This window comes from Hyla sarda, chromosome 3 (assembly GCF_029499605.1).
Source record: "Hyla sarda isolate aHylSar1 chromosome 3, aHylSar1.hap1, whole genome shotgun sequence".
NCBI lineage: Eukaryota > Metazoa > Chordata > Amphibia > Anura > Hylidae > Hyla > Hyla sarda.
In genome coordinates this window covers 406,773,338-406,791,861 of record NC_079191.1, presented here as the reverse complement: position 1 = coordinate 406,791,861, position 18,524 = coordinate 406,773,338, and the positions used below count along the sequence as shown (strand labels likewise).

The following is an 18,524-nucleotide window of genomic DNA, read 5'->3' as shown; positions in this document are numbered from 1 at the left end:
CAGCCCGCACCACGAAACTCTTCTACATCTGAACTTCTTTTTGCTATGTATGAAGAACATGCACCACTTTGCTAAATATGGGGGAAGTACACATGGTGCACCTACACAGACTATGAGAAATACCCCCCCCCCCCCCCCCCCCCATAGTTTATTTATTTATTTATTTTTTGGTGAATTTACATCGTTTTCTAACAAAGGGCTCTCCAGCTGTTACAAAAATACAAGTATGGGAATTGTAGCTTTGTAGCAGCAAGAGAGTCACCGGTTGGGGATCACTTCTATAGGGCAAGCACTATTTTCTTAGACGTCATGCAAATGACTGTGATGCAGTGGCACTTCTGTATACATCTCGTATGGATTTATTTCACATAGTCCTCCGGTATGGAACGGCTTATGCATATAAAGTGGTGCACAATCGGCACTAAAGCAGTCAATAGTCCAAGGCAGGGTTTCCCAACCAGTGTGCCTCCAGCTGTTGCAAAACTACAATTCCCAGCATGCCCGGACAGCCAACGGCTGTCCGGGCATGCTGAGAGTTGTAGTTTTAGCAACAGCTTGAGGAACCCTGGTTGGGAAACACTGGTCGAAGTTGTAGAAGAAATAATTTCTTTATTTAGGAACTGGTCATTAGAAGTAATGCAGGCAATGTACAGGCCAGCTTCTATGCATAGAAATGATTGCATGTTGAGTTCTGCGGATTTCTATTTCTTCTACTCTTTAGAATATAGAAATATAGGGCTTGCAGGTGCTAAACATAGACTTTAGGGGTTGTGTACATGGCTGAAACTATTCTAGTTAGGTTGGTATATGCACTTTGTTCCTGTAGATATTCTTGTATTCTAGGTACATACTAGCAGAGTACCCCGGCGTTGCCCGCTCTTCCTACCTAAACCCTGTGAAGGAGGAAAAGCAACAACGATGCCCTTGTCCTCATATCCCGACCTTATATCTTGTTTTTAAATATCTTATTTTTTATTTATTTTACATTTATTTCAAATTCTGTTATTCATTGTTTGCATTTGAAATTGACGGTAACAGGAACATCACAGCTTCATTCTGTGGGTCAGTACGACTACAGCGATACCAAATTTATATGGGCATTATATAGGCCCAAATAGAAACATTTAAAATAAAATATAATAATAATAATAATAATAATGTATCGTTACAATAATAATAATAATAATGCCACGTTAAAAGATCATCCATAACTTCTTTATATTTTGCTATGTTAGGGCTCTTCTTTTTTTACGGGAAAACTTTTTTGTTTTTATTGGTAACATTTTGGGATACCATTTTGAGATATCCCTTTTTGATCCTTTTCTTTTCTGGTTTTTTTTTTTTTATTTTTTTTTTGGGAGGTAGATTAATAAAATACCGAAATTATGGTGTTTTAAATAATTTGGCCCGGTCATCTTTCTGGTGCCTGGACCCAATACGTAACACTGCATAACATAAGGAGAAAGACGCTTACCGGCTCTGTATAGGTGTAGTGGCGCCCGGAGCATGTGAAAATCACACTGCGCCTGCGCAGAAAGGATGATCAGCCTGTGCAAAGCAAAAATTTTATACTTAAAGTTATACTTGGATAAGATAGGTAATCTCTATGAGAGGCATTGAATGTAAGGGTATGGGGAGAGTTCTGTAAATAATGCAAATATAATAATAGTAAAAAGAAAAGAAAAAATATTACTAATTGTAATACTCACGGCAGTAGGCTGTAGCACTCAGGGTAGTAGTGGATCTGCTGGACCTGTGTGGTAGATGAAGTGGGCTGAGCCAGGAAGCGGAGTCTAAGGTGCTGCTGGTTTTCACCAGAGCCCACCACAAAGCGGGAAGGTCTTGCTGCGGCAGGCGGCACCCAGGTCCCTACCCTGGCACGACTCGACCACACAGGCGGCTGAGGAGATTCGAAGCACAGGAGGAATACGGCAACTTGTGGTCTGGATATCAGAAGGTCAGGGCAGGTGGCACAGATGCGAAGTCAGTAACCTAGCAGGAGGTCAATAGGCAGGCGGCACAGGAGCAAGGTCAGGTCATGGAACAATGGGGTCAGGAACACGGCAATGCAAGGAAAAAGATGATAAAAAAATTATATAGATATATATATATATAGAGAGAGAGAGAGAGAGAGAGATTTTATCAAAATGAATGAGTAAAAAATAAAAAAATTATAAAAAAAATAAATAAAATTAAAATTAAAAATATAAAAATTTTAATATAGCACTCCCAGTAAAACGGACTATTAGATATGACCGGTGGTGGCAACCACTCTGTCACCCATTATGTACTAAACTCCCAACACTGTAGGACCACTCACCTCTCACACCAATCAGATGCGACAAAAATGGCAGTCAATGGGGGGGGGGGGGTGAGATACTTGGTCCCGTTAAGTCCCTCCATGTCTCACTCTACCCACCTACAGATAAACCTGGAGTGTGCCCACTATTTCAGCAGCACAAGTACTTCTTTACTGGGTACACCTCTCTGTCCAAATAGGAATCAGGCACATAAACCCTTACATAGAGATGAAAATAAATGGATAATTGATGAATAAAAGGAGAAAGTAAATAATAAAATAAAAAAAAAAATGAATACAAAAAATACAAAAATAAGAATTTTAAAATGCGACCAAAGTAAATAATAAACTGGAAAGTCAAATTATAATTAAGAGTTAATAAAGGAAAAGAATAATACTAATATATATAGAGGGGGAAAAACTAAATAGTACAAATATATCCCTCTATTCAATGCCTCCATTCTGATGCACAATTTGACCCATCAACAATTATGTACAACAGAACAAATGCCCAAAAGAAATTCTCAAATAACATTTTATTGATCACACAATTACATATATCAAATAAAAGCAGAGCAGGAAGCGTCTTCTCCAAGAAATTGGTTTATTTCACATAATAATCTGAAACAAATCAAGAAAAAAGAAAAAATTATCACCTATTCACAAAACTATATAATCAAAATAATATTAATTCTATAGCATAATTTTATAACAATATTTGTCTATATACACCCAGGAGAGGGGCTGGAGAACCAAGAGGAAACCATGGGGTATCACACCTCACCCCCCCCCCCTCCCCCCATCAACAATGCAAACCAAATTTTAACCACATTAAATTCAATATTCAGACCATGGGGTTGTAGGGAATTCAGTTGGTGAATCCACCACAACTCTCTCTTAGGCGATAGTGCTAATCGATCAAATCCTTTCGGTGGGACTGGTACATGATCAATAGCTACAAACTTAAAGGGGTACTCCGCTGTACTGTTCCAAATGCTGGAGCCGGCATCGGGAGCTTGTGATGTCATAGCCCCGCCTACTCATAATGTCACGCCCCACCCCCTCAATGCAAGTCTACGGGAGGGGGCGTGACACCGTCACACCCCCTCCCATAGACTTGCATTGAGGGGGCGGGCCGTGATGTCATGAGGGGGCAGGGCTATGACATCCCCAGCTCCAGACACCTGCTCCAGCGTTTGAAACAGTACAGCGGCGTACCCCTTTAAGATCTTTCTTTACGTGTCCAACTTCAGAAAAGTGTTTGGACACGGGTAAATCCATTTTTTTTTCCTTTATACTATAGTGATGATTCACAAGCTTCACATGGTTTGGCCCACATATAACTTCTACAGGGGCAAATTAAAACATAAATTACCCAGGTAGAATCGCAAGTCAAATAGGGGGAGATTTATCAAAACCCGTCCAGAGGAAAAGTTGCTGAGTTGCCCATAGCAACCAATCAGATCGCTTCTTTCATTTTGCAGAGGCCTTGTTAAAAATGAAAGAAGCGATCTGATTGGTTGCTATGGGCAACTGGAAACCTTTTTTTTTTTTTTTTTTAAATCATCTGGTGCCAGAAAGTTAAACAGATTAGTAAATGACTTCTATTGAAAAAATCTTAATCCTTCCAGTACTTATTAGCTGCTGAATACTACAAAGGAAATTCTTTTCTTTTTGGAACACCGAGCTCTCTGCTAACATCATGAGCACAGTGCTCTCTGCTGAGATCTCTGTCCATTTTAGGAACTGTCCAGAGCACCATATGTTTGCTCTGGGGATTTTCTCCTACTCTGGACAGTTCTTAAAATGGACAGAGATGTCAGCAGAGAGCACTGTGGTCATGATGTCAGCAGAGAGCTCTGTGTTCCAAAAAGAAAACCATTTCCTCTGTAGTATTCAGCAGCTTATAAGTACTGGAAGGATTACGATTTTTCAATGGAAGTAATTTACAAATCTGTTTAACTTACTGACACCAGTTGACAAAAAAAACATTCCCCCCCCCCCCCCCATGGGAGTACCCCTTTAAAGTGCAGTGCATACAGGCTAAGCATGGAAAAGATCCCAATTTTTTTGTCCCAATAAAGGTCTGCCCTGTTTCTTGTTTGTCCTGACTACCGAAATAACCAGTTTAACTTTAAACAGCGTTTGGAACAAACTGTTCTGAATGCAGGAACCGGCACTGGGAGCTCATGATGTCATAGCCCCGCCCCCCTCATGATATCAAGCCCCGCCCCCTCAATGCAAGTCTATGGGAGGGGGAAGCTTTTATAATACAGTTTGGTATGGGTTCCCTAGAATACTATAGCAGCCATATTCGTGATTAAAGGGGTAGTCCAGTGGTGAAAAACTTATCCCCTATCCTAAGGATAGGGGATAAGTTTGAGATAGTGGGGGGTCCGACCGCTGGGGCCCCCTGCGATCTCTCTGTACGGGGCCCCGGCTCTCCGGCCAGATAGCGGGTGTCGACCTCCGCACGAAGCGGCGGCCAACACGCCCCCTCAATACATCTCTATGGCAGAGCCGGAGATTGCCGAAAGCAGCGCTTCGGCTCTGCCATAGAGTTGTATTGAGGGGGCGTGTCGGCGCGCCGCTTCGTGCGGAGGGCGACACGCCCCCTTCCCGCTGGCTGTCAGGGCTCCGTACAGGAGATCACAGGGGGCCCCAGCGGTCGGACCCCCCGCGATCTCAAACTTATCCCCTATACTTAGGATAGGGGATAAGTTGTTCACCACTGGACTACCCCTTTAAGGTGATGCAGATCCTGATGTAAAGATATTACCTTGTTTAGCAATGCAGAATATATCGATCTTCATAAAACAGTCTTTCCCAACCGGGGTGCCTCCAGCTGTTGCAAAACTACAACTCCCAGCATGCCCGGACAGCCGTTGGCTGTCCGGGCATGCTGGGAGTTGTAGTTTTGCAACAGCTGGAGGCACCCTGGTTGGGGAAACACCACCATAAAAGATAATAATGTTGATATATAAACAAGGCCGGCCCAACCTCTCACATGGCCCCACTGCTTGCACAGGGACGTTAACTCCTAATACCCTCTATGAAGAATGTCAGTGACACCAGGAATCCAATAAAACATGTGCTGTGATCAAGAAACACGTTAGTAAAGATAAATGTCCTCCATAACATGAACCACCCTTTGTTTTCTACCTTCTTTAATGATTCACAGTGACAGGTAGCCTTCAGGACAGTTTCCCAGCAGCAGCGAGGCGCCTGTGTCTTCAGAAGACTATAACATTGATGGCAGGTAATGAAGGGATTGCAAATCAGAGGCTAAAGGTGCCAGGGGGATTACACACCAGGCAAGGAGCGGGCAACATGGCAGACAGCTGCACGGATCGGAACAATAAGATCAAAACAGAACCCAAATAGGGGTACTCCGGTGGAAAATAATTATTTTTAAATCAACTGGTGCCAGAAAGTTAAACAGATTTGTAAATGACTTCTATTAAAAAATCTTAATCCTTCCAGTACTTATCAGCTGCTGCATGCTCCAGAGGAAGTTCCTTTCTTTTTGAATTTCTTTCCAGTCTGACCACAGTGCTCTCTGCTGACTCCTCTGTCCGTGTCAGGAACTTTCCAGAGCAGGAGAAAATCACCATCTCTTGCTCTGGACAGTTCCTGACACGGACAGAGGTGTCAGCAGAGAGCACTGTGGTCAGAAAGAAAAGAAATTCAAAAAGCAAAGAACTTCCTGTGGAGCATACAACAGCTGATAAGTACTGGAAGGATTAAGATTTTTTTTAATAGAAGTAATTTACAAATCTGTTTAACTTTCTGGCACCAGTTGATTAAAAAAAAAATAATAATCTTTTCCACCGGAGTACCCCTTTATCCCCTTGCCGCAAATGGACTCAGCAGGTGAGCGCGTATTTTTTTATTTTTTTTTATAGCAAAAACTTTATTTATTTTATTATTTTTCTTTTTTTTATGTTTCATAAAATTTTCCTATTTTTTTTTTTAAAAAAAGGCTGCACAAGCAAGCCCACGCGCCGAACAACCGGAGCGCGGGCCTAAATAGACATAAATACAAGAAAACATTACAAATCATAACAAACCAATAGGGGCAGGAGGGCGGGACGTCTCTCGTTGCTGGTGAGGTAAGAGGAGGGGAGGAAGCAGGAGAGTCTCCTATATCCCCTATGGGCGTAACTATCCTCCCCTAGTTCCCACCCCGACCTGTGGGAGGGCCCAACCTTGTTCGGCACATGTTAACCCCCCAGTGTCCATACAGTCAGTGGGACCTATTTCCATAACAGGACAGGTCCCATACATTCACACGGTCGGAATTTCCACTTGCAGAATTCTGCCTCAAATGAAAGCCCATAGACTTCTATGGGATTCCGCACTCCCATTCACACTTCTGAATTTCTGGTGCCAGAAAGTTAAACAGATTTGTAAATTACTTCTATTAAAAAAATCTTAATCCTTCCAGTACTTATTAGCTGCTGAATACTACAGAGGAAATTCTTTTCTTTTTTGAACACAGTGTTCTCTGGTGACATCACAAGCACAGTGCTCTCTGCCGACATCTCTGTCCATTTTAGGAACTGTCCAGAGCAGCATATGTTTGTTATGGGGATTTTCTTCTACTCTGGACAGTTCCTAAAATGGACAGAGATGTCAGCAGAGAGCACCGTGCTTGTGATGTCACCAGAGAGCGTTCCAAAAAGAAAAGAATTTCCTCTGTAGTATTCAGCAGCTAATAAGTACTGGAAGGATTAAGATGTTTTAATAGAAGTAATTTACAAATCTGTTTAACTTTCTGGAGCCAGTTGATTAAAAAAAAAAAAAAAAAAAGTTTTTCACCGGAGTACCCCTTTAACCCCTTAAGGACGCAGGACGTAAATGTATGTCCTGGTGAGGTGGTACTTAACGCACCAGGACGTACATTTACGTCCTGTGCATAACCGCGGGCATCGGAGCGATGCCCGTGTCATGCGCGGCTGATCCCGGCTGCTGATCGCAGCCAGGGACCCGCCGGCAATGGCCGACGCCCGCGATCTCGCGGGCGTCCGCCATTAACCCCTCAGGTGCCGGGATCAATACAGATCCCGGCATCTGCGGCAGTTCGCGATTTAAATGAACGATCGGATCGCCCGCAGCGCTGCTGCGGGGATCCGATCATTCATAACGCCGCACAGAGGTCCCCTCACCTTCCTCCGTGCGGCTCCCGGCGTCTCCTGCTCTGGTCTGTGATCGAGCAGACCAGAGCAGGAGATGACCGATAATACTGATCTGTTCTATGTCCTATACATAGAACAGATCAGTATTAGCAATCATGGTATTGCTATGAATAGTCCCCTATGGGGACTATTCAAGTGTAAAAAAAAATGTAAAAGTAAAAGTAAAAAAAAAAGTGAAAAATCCCCTCCCCCAATAAAAAAGTAAAACGTCCGTTTTTTCCTATTTTACCCCCAAAAAGCGTAAAAAACATTTTTTATAGACATATTTGGTATCGCCGCGTGCGTAAATGTCCGAACTATTAAAATAAAATGTTAATGATCCCGTACGGTGAACGGCGTGAACGAAAAAAAAAAAAAAAGTCCAAAATTCCTACTTTTTTAATACATTTTATTAAAAAAAATATTATAAAAAATGTATTAAAAGTTTTTTATATGCAAATGTGGTATAAAAAAAAGTACAGATCATGGCGCAAAAAATGAGCCCCCATACCGCCACTTATACGGAAAAATAAAAAAGTTAGAGGTCATCAAAATAAAGGGATTATAAACGTACTAATTTGGTTAAAAAGTTTGTGATTTTTTTTAAGCACAACAATAATAGAAAAGTATGTAATAATTGGTATCATTTTAATTGTATTGACCCTCAGAATAAAGAACACACGTCATTTTTACCATAAATTGTACGGCGTGAAAACAAAACCTTCCAAAATTAGCAAAATTGCGTTTTTCGTTTTAATTTCCCCACAAAAATAGTGTTTTTTGGTTGCGCCATACATTTTATGATATAATGAGTGATGTCATTACAAAGGACAACTGGTCGCGCAAAAAACAAGCCCTCATACTAGTCTGTGGATGAAAATATAAAAGAGTTATGATTTTTAGAAGGCGTGGAGGAAAAAATGATTACAAGGCTTCATGTTTATGAAAAACTATGGCAACACACCTTAGAAGGCTATTCCTGCCGATTCTCATATATATATATATATATATATATATATATATATATATATATATATATGCCCATCCACTCAATAAGATCTTGGCATGTAAGCCAGGAGAGATTTTTATCCACTGGATGCAGGCAATGAAGATTCCACTGAATGGGAGCAGCAAGTTAAGATGTATAAAGCCGTGAGGAACGGATACAGAAAGCAAATCGGAAAGTTGTATAACTTTTTTATTACACAAAAAACAACCTTTGCTGAAGAGCAGAAAGTAACATAAACTGTTTGGTAACAGTTGTCAGGCATTCTAGTAAATGTCTCTCCCGGCTGGAAGAATTATATCTTGGTTATTCACACATTATGTTCAAGATTATACAGTAATAAAAAAAAAGACTTAAGTGAAAATTTGTAAAAAAAAAAAAAAAAGAGTATGACTTAGGATCATCTGAGGATTGTAGATATTACCGAATTGCCTTGGTATTTGTAGAAATGGTACAAATAAAGCCGCTTCCAAGGTGCTTGGATTTATGTGAATGTAAACGAGACAGGAACTTTCGTGTACAGTGCTGCCAAATGTCTTGTTATGTAAAAACAGGTAATAAAAACAGGTAATAAATTATAATAAGAACAGAAATAAGTAGTAATGGTACAAAGCCCGCAAGGCGTATAGGTACGCCCCCCTGACGAAGCCCATATGCAAAACGTGCGTCGGGATTGTAGGTGTTCTGGTATCTACCTAGGTCAGTGTTTCCCATTTTTAGGAAGTGTCCAGCATTAAAGGAAATCCCCATAGCAAACATATGCTGTTCTGGACAGTTCCTAAAATGGACAGAGATATCAGCAGAGAGCACTGTGCTCATGATGTCAGCAGACAGTTCTGTGTTTCAAAAAGAAAATAATTTCCTCTGTAGTATTCAGCAGCTAATAAGTACAGGAAGGATTAAGATTTTGTAATAGAAGTAATTTACAAATCTGTAACTTTCTGGCACCAGTTGATTAAAAAAAAAAAGTTTTTCACTGGAATACCCCTTTAAGATCTCTTCACAGATGTTCAATGTGATTTAGATCTGGACTCATTGCTGCCACTTCAGAACTCTCTAGCGCTTTGTTGTCATCCATTTCTGGGGGCTTTTTGAGGTATGTTTGGGGTCATTGTCCTGCTGGAAGACCCAAAGGCTGTCTGGGCATGCTGTAGGTTGTAGTTTTGCAACATCTGGAGGCACCCTGGTTGGGAAACACTGACCCCTGACATGGCGGGTATATTGCAGAGCTTTAAAGGGGTTCTTCGGTATTTAGACATCTTATCCCCTATCCAAAGGATAGGGGATAAGATGCCTGATCGCGGTAGTCCCGCCACTGGGGACCCCCGTGATCTTGCACGCCGCACCCCATTTGTAATCAGTGTTCGCTCTGGGTCTGATTACGCTCCCTCCCGTAGGCTTGCATTGAGGAGCGAACACGCTCCGGGGACTGATTACAAATGGGGTGCCGCGTGCAAGATCCCAGGGGTCCCCAGCGGCGGGACTCCTGCGATCAGGCATCTTATCCCCTATCCTTTGGATAGGGGATAAGATGTGTAAGCACCGGAGTACCCCTTTAAGTTAAATTTGAGTCAGTCTTTGTACTTGTTCTATATTTATTGTTAGCATATTCCCTAATCCCATATATTTTTTGCTTCTATTCTATTATTACTAAGCTGTCATTTATCTATTGGGGAAGTGCAACTTTCTATTGATATACTCTGAATACTGCATTCTATGAGAACCTACTTTATACCAACACCTTGTTCTTTGTATTTTTCATTATAAATGCCTATATGATTCTGCTTTTTATAGTACCGTATATACTCGAGTATAAGCCGACCCGAATATAAGCCGAGGCCCCTAATTTCAACCCAAAAACCCAGGAAAAGTTATTGACTCGAGTATAAGCCTAGGGTGGGAAATACATCATCCCCCCCTGTCATCATCCAGACCCCCGTCATTAACAACCTCATCATCATCACCTGTCATCATCCAGACCCCTGTCATCATACCCCCCTTCATCATTACCCTGTCATCATCCCCCCCTTCATCATTACCGCCTGTCATCATCCCCCCCTTCATCATTACCGCCTGTCATCATCCCCCCCTTCATCATTACCCGGTCATCATCATTACCCTGTCATCATTCCCCCCTTCATCATCATTACCCTGTCATCATCCCCCCCCCCCCTTCATCATTACCCTGTCATCACGCGCTTTTTTGGGGGTAAAATGGGAAAAACGGAGGATTAACTTTTTTATTGGGGGAGGGGATTTTTCACCTATTTTTACATTTTTCAAACTTTGTTTTTTACACTTTAATAGTTCCCATAGGGGACTATTTATAGTAATCATTTGATTTCTAATACTGTTCAGTGCTATGCATAGGACGTAGCACTGATCAGTGTTATCGGCGATTTTCTGCTCTGGTCTGCTCGATCTCAGACCAGGGCAGAAGACCCCTGGAGATGGACTGAGGCAGGGGAGGGGACCTCCGTCCGCCATCATGGATGATCGGATCCCTGCAGCAGTGATACAGGCAATCTGATCATACATTTTACTGACCGCACTGCCACAGTAGTCGTGATCGGTATAGATCACGGCATCTGAGGGGTTAATGGCGGACATCCGCGCCATTACCGACGGGTTCCTGGCTGTTGATAGCAGCCGGAACCTGCCGTGCATGGCCAGTGCTCGCGGTCATGGCAAAGCGTAAGTGTACGTCATGGTGTATTAAGTACCACTGCACCATGACGTACATTTACATCCATTGTCGTTAAGGGGTTAATAGAATGTGACATTTTTTTAAAGAGGTATATTAGAAAAACTATTATTTTGCCAAGATGTACAACAGATAAAACATTTTTATATCTGACAGTGCCCATTTATGGCTACCTTCACATTAAGTTTTGAGCTTATGGGAACCGGATCCAGCTGGGAGGAATGAAAACCGGGCACTCCCGTATCCCAGCCAGACCTGGCCCATTTATCATTCATTTCAATGAGCCGACCGGAGTCAGATAGTGACTCCAGTCGGCTCATGTCTGGTTTTCTGACCAGACCTAAAACTGAGGTATGCTGCGGTTTTAGGTCCGCCCAAAAAAAGGATAGTCAGCTCATTTTTGTCCCATATCTGACTCCGGTCGGCTCATTGAAATGAATGAGATATGGGCTGGGATACAGGAGCACATGGTTTTCACTACCCCCCAGCTGGATCCGGTTCCCGTAAGCTCAAAAACGTAATGTGAATGCAGCCTAACTTGTGTGGCTTGTTTCATATAACTTACATTGATGAGAATTGAAACATTTCAGCTTTAAAGGGAGTTTCCCATTACAGTATGTTATCACTAGGGTGCACCATCACTATTGGATAGATGTAGGTTTGACAGGACTCCCATAAAAAAAAAAAAAAAAAAAAATTTCTCCACTCATATTATTGCTAAAGTCTGTCTCAGGACTTGTGAATTCTATAAGGGATCAGGTTACAGTGGCCCATAGAAATCAATGGAAAGGGCAGAAGAGAGAGGCTGAAAAAAAGACAGATGGAGACACCGAGACAATCTAGTAAGTGTTAACTCTAATACCCATCCTGGATTCACAGTTTACATTGCTAAGTGCTGCTCTATACTGTCCTCCATGCTGCTGCTGCCTCTACATTCTATATTTTGACAGAACTTGGGACATAACCTAATGTAAACTATTAGTCAATAGGATCTGACTGGTGCTGGGGGTGAACATCTTGTGACAAATCCCGCACTGTGTTGTGGTTTCTGTTCACATCTTCTGATGCTGATATCAACATAGTCTAAGGTCAGAATAGGGTTTATTGGGCTTTTTTATTGTACATTTAATGGGGAAATTTATTATTGGTTTTACACTGTTTATTTGTTGGTAAAAAGTCACAATTTTGTGGGCAATGCATTTAGATTCTTAGTCAGTGATTTATTATGTACAACGTTTTAAAAATTGTTAACCATTTTTGTGTCACCTCACACCAGCGCAAACCACACTTCGAAACCTGTCTACATCTAAACTACTTTGCTATTTATGAAGAATGTGCACCTCTGAGAAAAATGTGGGGGAAGTACACATGATGTACACCCAGGAAAATGGTATGATAAATTCCCCCAAATGTTCTTTGTAACCCATAAATGATAGGCCCTAGTAAAAAGTGATTAACTCCAAAGTCACTTCCAAATGGTGTTGTCTCTAAATAGGTTGTCCATTTGTCAAATTGTTAAACAATACATTCTGCAGTTCATTACTATTTATGAAAGTTGACTAATAACCAATATGTCACCTTCACGGCTTCCACTCGGATGGTCTAGAAGTTTATTTTGAATCCACAATGTAAAAATCTGTTAAGTAATGAAGTTGTCTGTTCTACACTCTTGTATCACTACATAGGTTATTAAATTCAGAGGTGAAGAAAATGAAGGGGTAAACGAATGGTGTCATGCAGTGCTAATTTCCTTAGGAGGGGCATGCCTTCTCCACACAGGCAGAATTGAGAGGATTTAGAGAATAATCTTAAAGGGATTAAACCTTATTCCCTATGCACAGAATAAAAGATTAGTGGATGATCATAGGGGGGTCCAACTTCTGGGACCCACTGTGATCTCTACAACAGGGTCCGTAAAGCTCTTATCAGAATGGAGTGGGGACAGCTGAAGTATAGTACATGGCTATCTTTAGCGGTGCCCTAGACAGCAAATGGAATCGTTCCAACCTCGTTCTCGAGATCACAGGGGGTTCCAATGGTCAAACTGCAAATAACTTTAACGTCGGCACCGCCCCTTTAATGACTATGTATCTATATACAGTGACCCCTCGACCTACGATGGCCTAGATATACGATAATTTCAACATGCGATGGCCTGGGCAGCATCATCATACGATGCTTTTTTGTGTCGGGGCCATCGCATAAACGGCTATCCGGCAGCGCTGACTGCTTCAGCTGCCGCCGAATAGCCGTTTACGGTGCCCCGTGAGCTCCGGTGATGTCTCTTACCTGTCCTCGGGGCTCCGGCGCATCCTCTTCGGGATCTCCTGCATCGTCGGCGCTCTCCATCGTCATCATCACGTCGCTGCGCGCGCCGTCCCATCATCCAATAGGAGCGACGTGCGTAACGACGTGATGGCGGCGACGGAGAGCGCGGATTCCGGGGAAGCAGAGGCCTTGCCGGAGCGTCGGGGACACCTCGGGGACGCGGCAACAGCGATGGACGGCGACATCCCAGGCAGCGGTGACGAGCGGTGACGGTCCGGAGCGGCGGGGACAGGTGAGTATAACCTCCAATACCAGTGGTCTTCAACCTGCGGACCTCCAGATGTTGCAAAACTACAACACCCAGCATGCCCGGACAGCTGTTGGCTGTCCGGGCATGCTGGGTGTTGTAGTTTTGCAACATCTGGAGGTCCGCAGGTTGTAGACCACTGTCCTATACTTTACATTGCACGGATCCCTCAACATACGATGGTTTCAACAAACGATGGTACGTTTGGAACGGATTACCATTGTATGTTAAGGGACCACTGTATATATATATATATATATATATATATATATATATATATATATATGTGTGTAAAATAAGAACCTCCTAATGTGAAGACACAGAAAAAGTTGTTTGTTAAATTCTGAATAAGTTATAGATAAGAAAATAAATAAAAATGCGTATATACAGGTGAAACTCAAAAAAATTACAATACCATGCAAAAAGTCCATTGTATTTCATTAATGCAACTTAAAAGGAAAGGAAGCATCAAGTGCTCCAAAATCTCCTGGTAGACGGATGCGTTGACCCTGGACTTAATGAATCACAATGGACCAACACCAGCAGATGACATGGCTCCCCAAATCATAGTAATTGGGGGGGGGGGGGGGGTTGGGGTTTTCATGAGTTGTAACCATAATCATCACAATTATGACAAATCACGGCTTGGACTATCTTGCTTTGCATGTAATGAGTCTCTCTCATATATCAGTTTCACCTTTTAAGTTGCATTACAGAAAGAAATGAACTTTGCACGATATTCCAAATTTTTCGAGTTTCACCTGTATGGATGTATGTGTATGTATTTATATATATGTCAGCTAAAAAGGAAATAAAATGGTTTCCTGGGAGATAAAAGCTCAAACATTACTCATCGTCAAAATTTCACCCGCAGCTAAGTGTTCCTGCTGTAACCTGATGAAAATAACGTTCATTTTAAATATTTCACAATTTTCCATTTTTCTTTTTTGAAAAACATTCTGTCTTTCTGGTTCTGCTTTAATGATGCTTAGTCAGAGCTCTGTGCCTGACATGTAAACAATGGTTAAAAGCAAAAAAAAAAAAAAGAAAGTTAAATTCTCTTCCAAAAGCCTTTGGTTTTTATTAAAACAATGTATGAAAAATGTCAAGTACACTTGCAGCGGATAAAATGCATGATTCATTCCAGTCATTTAAAACCAATTTTAGTCAATATATGTGGATTTGATCCTCAGACTGGTTCCCACCTCATCATTGTGCGGCTTTTTTGTATGTTTTACTTTGTTGAAATAAAAAGTTGGAGAGAGATTTCATCCCACGCACTGCAGTATGTGAAAAGTATAAAGAGCAGGATGTATCAGCATTTAAAGTGTCCCTGTCATTTAACAAAAGCGAAAAATTTAAGTGCCACAGAGAAGTGAAACGTTTTGAATGGTTGTGGTCAGAGATGAGGGTCTCAGCACCCCGATTGAAACTTTTCATAGGTCTCTGTGACATGTTAAAGGGGTACTCTGCCCCTAGACATCTTATCCCCTATCCAAAGGATAGGGGATAAGATGTCTGATCGCAGGGGTCCCGCCGCTGGGTCGTCACTTGCCTCTGATGCTGCACCCGACGCTGTAAACGAATGCCGGGTGCAGCAGGGTAAGGGATAATATGTTTGGGGCTGAATACCCCTTTAAATGTTTTTTGAAATGACTGGGACACTCTAAATCTATTTGCCTTTTTTGCATTGTTAAATCAGTTTTTTATGGTACCAAGAAGAATGGTTATAGGTGAATAAGAAGTAATGTTACGGTATGGACATAAGACATCTGAGAAAAATATGGTCTATAAACCAACATGTATAATTCATTTTGCCAATCAGAAATGCGTTTTGATACTTCCACGTATCTTTCTCAATGTGAATACAGGCGTAACACAACATCAGAAGAAAGCTCAGCCGGCCAGTCCATGTCTCACTTCTTTTTCCTCCATCTCTGAAGAAGGCTGGGAGGGAAAAGTGGGACAACTCCTTCCCTTAAAACTGGGTACTGCCAGGAAGTGTTCAAGTTTATGAGAGAAGACCAGCTGGTGGGACTCAAGCCCAAATCGTGGAAACCAAAGACTGTCCACACGCTCATCCAAGCAAAAGGATTGGAATCTATTCAAGGGCTCCTTACACAGCTGAGACTGTTAAAATCTGTGGCTTTTTGCAGGCTTATTAACAGGCGCAAAGACCCATCATGGATAACTATTTAGGAGGGCCTGTCACTGAGAACTTTTTATGCATGCCCCTGAACTTTGCAACACCAGGTACTGCCGAGGTGCCCACTCATTGAGGAAACAACTTTGCCGTTTTTGACAGTGCCTGTTTGCCTATGCCCTGTTGGATGTCCTGGAATATGGAATAACTCAGAGACCAGCTGTAGCCTATCACATTACTTTGGCTGGACCGCAGCTTGCTCACACACTTTTCATTTACAGACAGTCTGGATGTTTAGGAAGAAGAGTACTGATATCCGTCTCCTTCGCCCCTGTGTATCTGTCCTTCAATAAAGCTTCAGGCCTGCGATTACTTACCTGTGATTACTTACTTATCCTTTATCACTTTACTGTCTAATAAAGCCTCACGTCAGTAACAACAGGCAACAGCTCAGTAAAAATCAGAGCGGCACCGCAACTTGTCAATGTAGCAGTACCAAACTATGGACCCTGCATAGGCACTGCGGGTACTCGGGGCAAACGACCAGCGGTTGTGCTAGGACGGTAACAGACAGTATCCATAGTAGCAGAGCAAAAAAGATATCCTGCACTCACCACAACAGTATAGGGCAACCGGCTCCTCTTTGGGTCCCCTAACAGAAAGGCAAACAAGGTAAGCGTGGGGCGCTCAGAGACAGAGTCTCTGAGCGCCCCACACTTACCTTGTCTGCCCGTCTGTCGGAGGTCCCGAAGAGGAGCCGATTGACCTATACTGTTGCGGTGAGTGCCGGATATCGTTTTTGCTCTGCCACTATTGTTACTTTATTTGAGAGTGGATGTAGTGCAGAAGTGTAATGTATAGCGTAGGATATGTGCCTTTGCTGTATGTTGTACTTCTATGCTACTTAGTACATGTGAGAAATTTACTATACATAGATACAGTTTGCACTGTGACTTGGTATCCAGGGTGTTTGTGATTTCATGACTCTAAATAAAGCTACCGTATTTTGTGGAGGAAAGACAATTTATATATTTATTTTTCCAGTGGAGCATTGCATCGTCTTCTAAAAGTCCACATGCCAGTTTGTCGCTTTTTTCAAGGAGAAACCTTATTTCCTCAGTCCCAGGGTAAATGTGAAAAGTAAAAGTGTAGAAAGAGTCGACAATAGGAAACATCACGTAAAACATCTGACTTTCATGGTGAACCATTTGGAAGACAGTATTCAAAGAGTGATGGACATTCACTTATTTCATGCAATGCCACTGACCAAGTTGAATGGCATAGTCCTGTGGTGTTCAAAAACCATCTCTATTATGCCTCATGGACATAAGAGTAGTGTGGATAGTCTTTACCAGCTTTCTGCACGTGTACATTAGGTACTAAATTTTAAACAAAACTTATGGGGGAAGATTTATTAAAACCTGTCAAGAGGAAAAGTTGCTGAGTTGCCCATAGCGACCAATCAGATCGCTTCTTTCAAGTGAAAAGGCCTCTGAAAAAATATATAGAAGCGATCTGATTGGTTGCTATGGGCAACTCAGCAAATATTCCTCTGGACAAGTTTTGATAAATCTCCCCCATGGTGACCCTGTGTCTGATGTTTTCAGTTTTGAACTCCAAATAGAATCCAACCCTGGAAATTATCAGGTTTCCAAGCTTATTGACTCATCAAACGTGTCTATGCGACAAGACCAGTTTCCCGGACTGCATACCCCATAACAGACCAACTGCAATCATAGAAAAACACAGCTGCTATAGTTATTCATATCACACACTCCATATAATACAGACACACTTAATGTTATTAGCTGAAGACTCAACACCTTCTTTATCCAAACACACCAAAAAACCATTGGGTGCCACCTGCTCTTATTAGACTCTTGGATGACCTTGCAACTGTCTTCCAAACACAAGAGGAGAATCTCTGCCCGTGCTATCTGCCCTTCTTTCCTAAACACTACACTTCCTTGGTATGTTAACCTTCACGTTGATGTTTAATACATCCCATCCCCCCCTCATACATAGTATATTTTAGAACTTCAGATTGACCACAGGTGTCGGACACCTGACAGTACAGAATGTACAAAACTATTTTCTCCCTTGTGTAACTCTAGTAGGGTGAACTCACCATAAGTATGTCTTCGTCACATTTACATTATATAGGCTTAGACAGTGAGAGATATATGGCCATTAAAGAGTATTTCTGGCATGGACTTGTCTGAGCTGTGTCTAATTCGAGACCCTATTAAGACGTATAATTCCAGGCTAGCCAAGAGTCTGCTAAGAGTTTTGTAAGGCGTTTTCTGGAACTGAACAGAGGGGCTGAATTCCAAATCGTAGTTTGTTCTATTTGCGTAAATATCCTCCTACAATTTACAATCATTCTATTAGATGGGGAGGTAAATCTTTTGCATCTGCTTTTCCACATCCTGTTTTTCACTATGATCTTTTTTTTTTTTTTGAGGAACAAACTGTGTTGCAACTCGTATTTCTTTCTCTGCTCATGGTTTCTTCTCAGTCGTTGGTAACATATGTAGATCTGCAGCCGTAAACAGGCCACAACTGAAATATCAAACACCTTGAGAATGACGAATCATAAAAAATTAACAATTTTATTTGC

The 18,524-nt window shown here is 41.9% G+C and overlaps 2 long non-coding RNA genes across 2 annotated transcripts; one reads left to right on the top strand and one right to left on the bottom strand.

Moving 5' to 3' along the window:
* Window positions 1-1,487: 1,487 nt before the first annotated feature.
* Window positions 1,488-3,019, bottom strand: LOC130362960 (uncharacterized). Its single transcript, XR_008891658.1, has 3 exons — window positions 2,855-3,019; window positions 1,710-1,992; window positions 1,488-1,548 (listed from the first exon to the last, which is right to left on the bottom strand). It is a non-coding gene; the product is annotated as an uncharacterized LOC130362960 (long non-coding RNA).
* Window positions 3,020-3,461: 442 nt separating this feature from the next.
* LOC130362961 (uncharacterized) lies at window positions 3,462-16,276 on the top strand. Its single transcript, XR_008891659.1, has 3 exons — window positions 3,462-3,570; window positions 5,481-5,558; window positions 15,633-16,276. It is a non-coding gene; the product is annotated as an uncharacterized LOC130362961 (long non-coding RNA).
* Window positions 16,277-18,524: the final 2,248 nt, after the last annotated feature.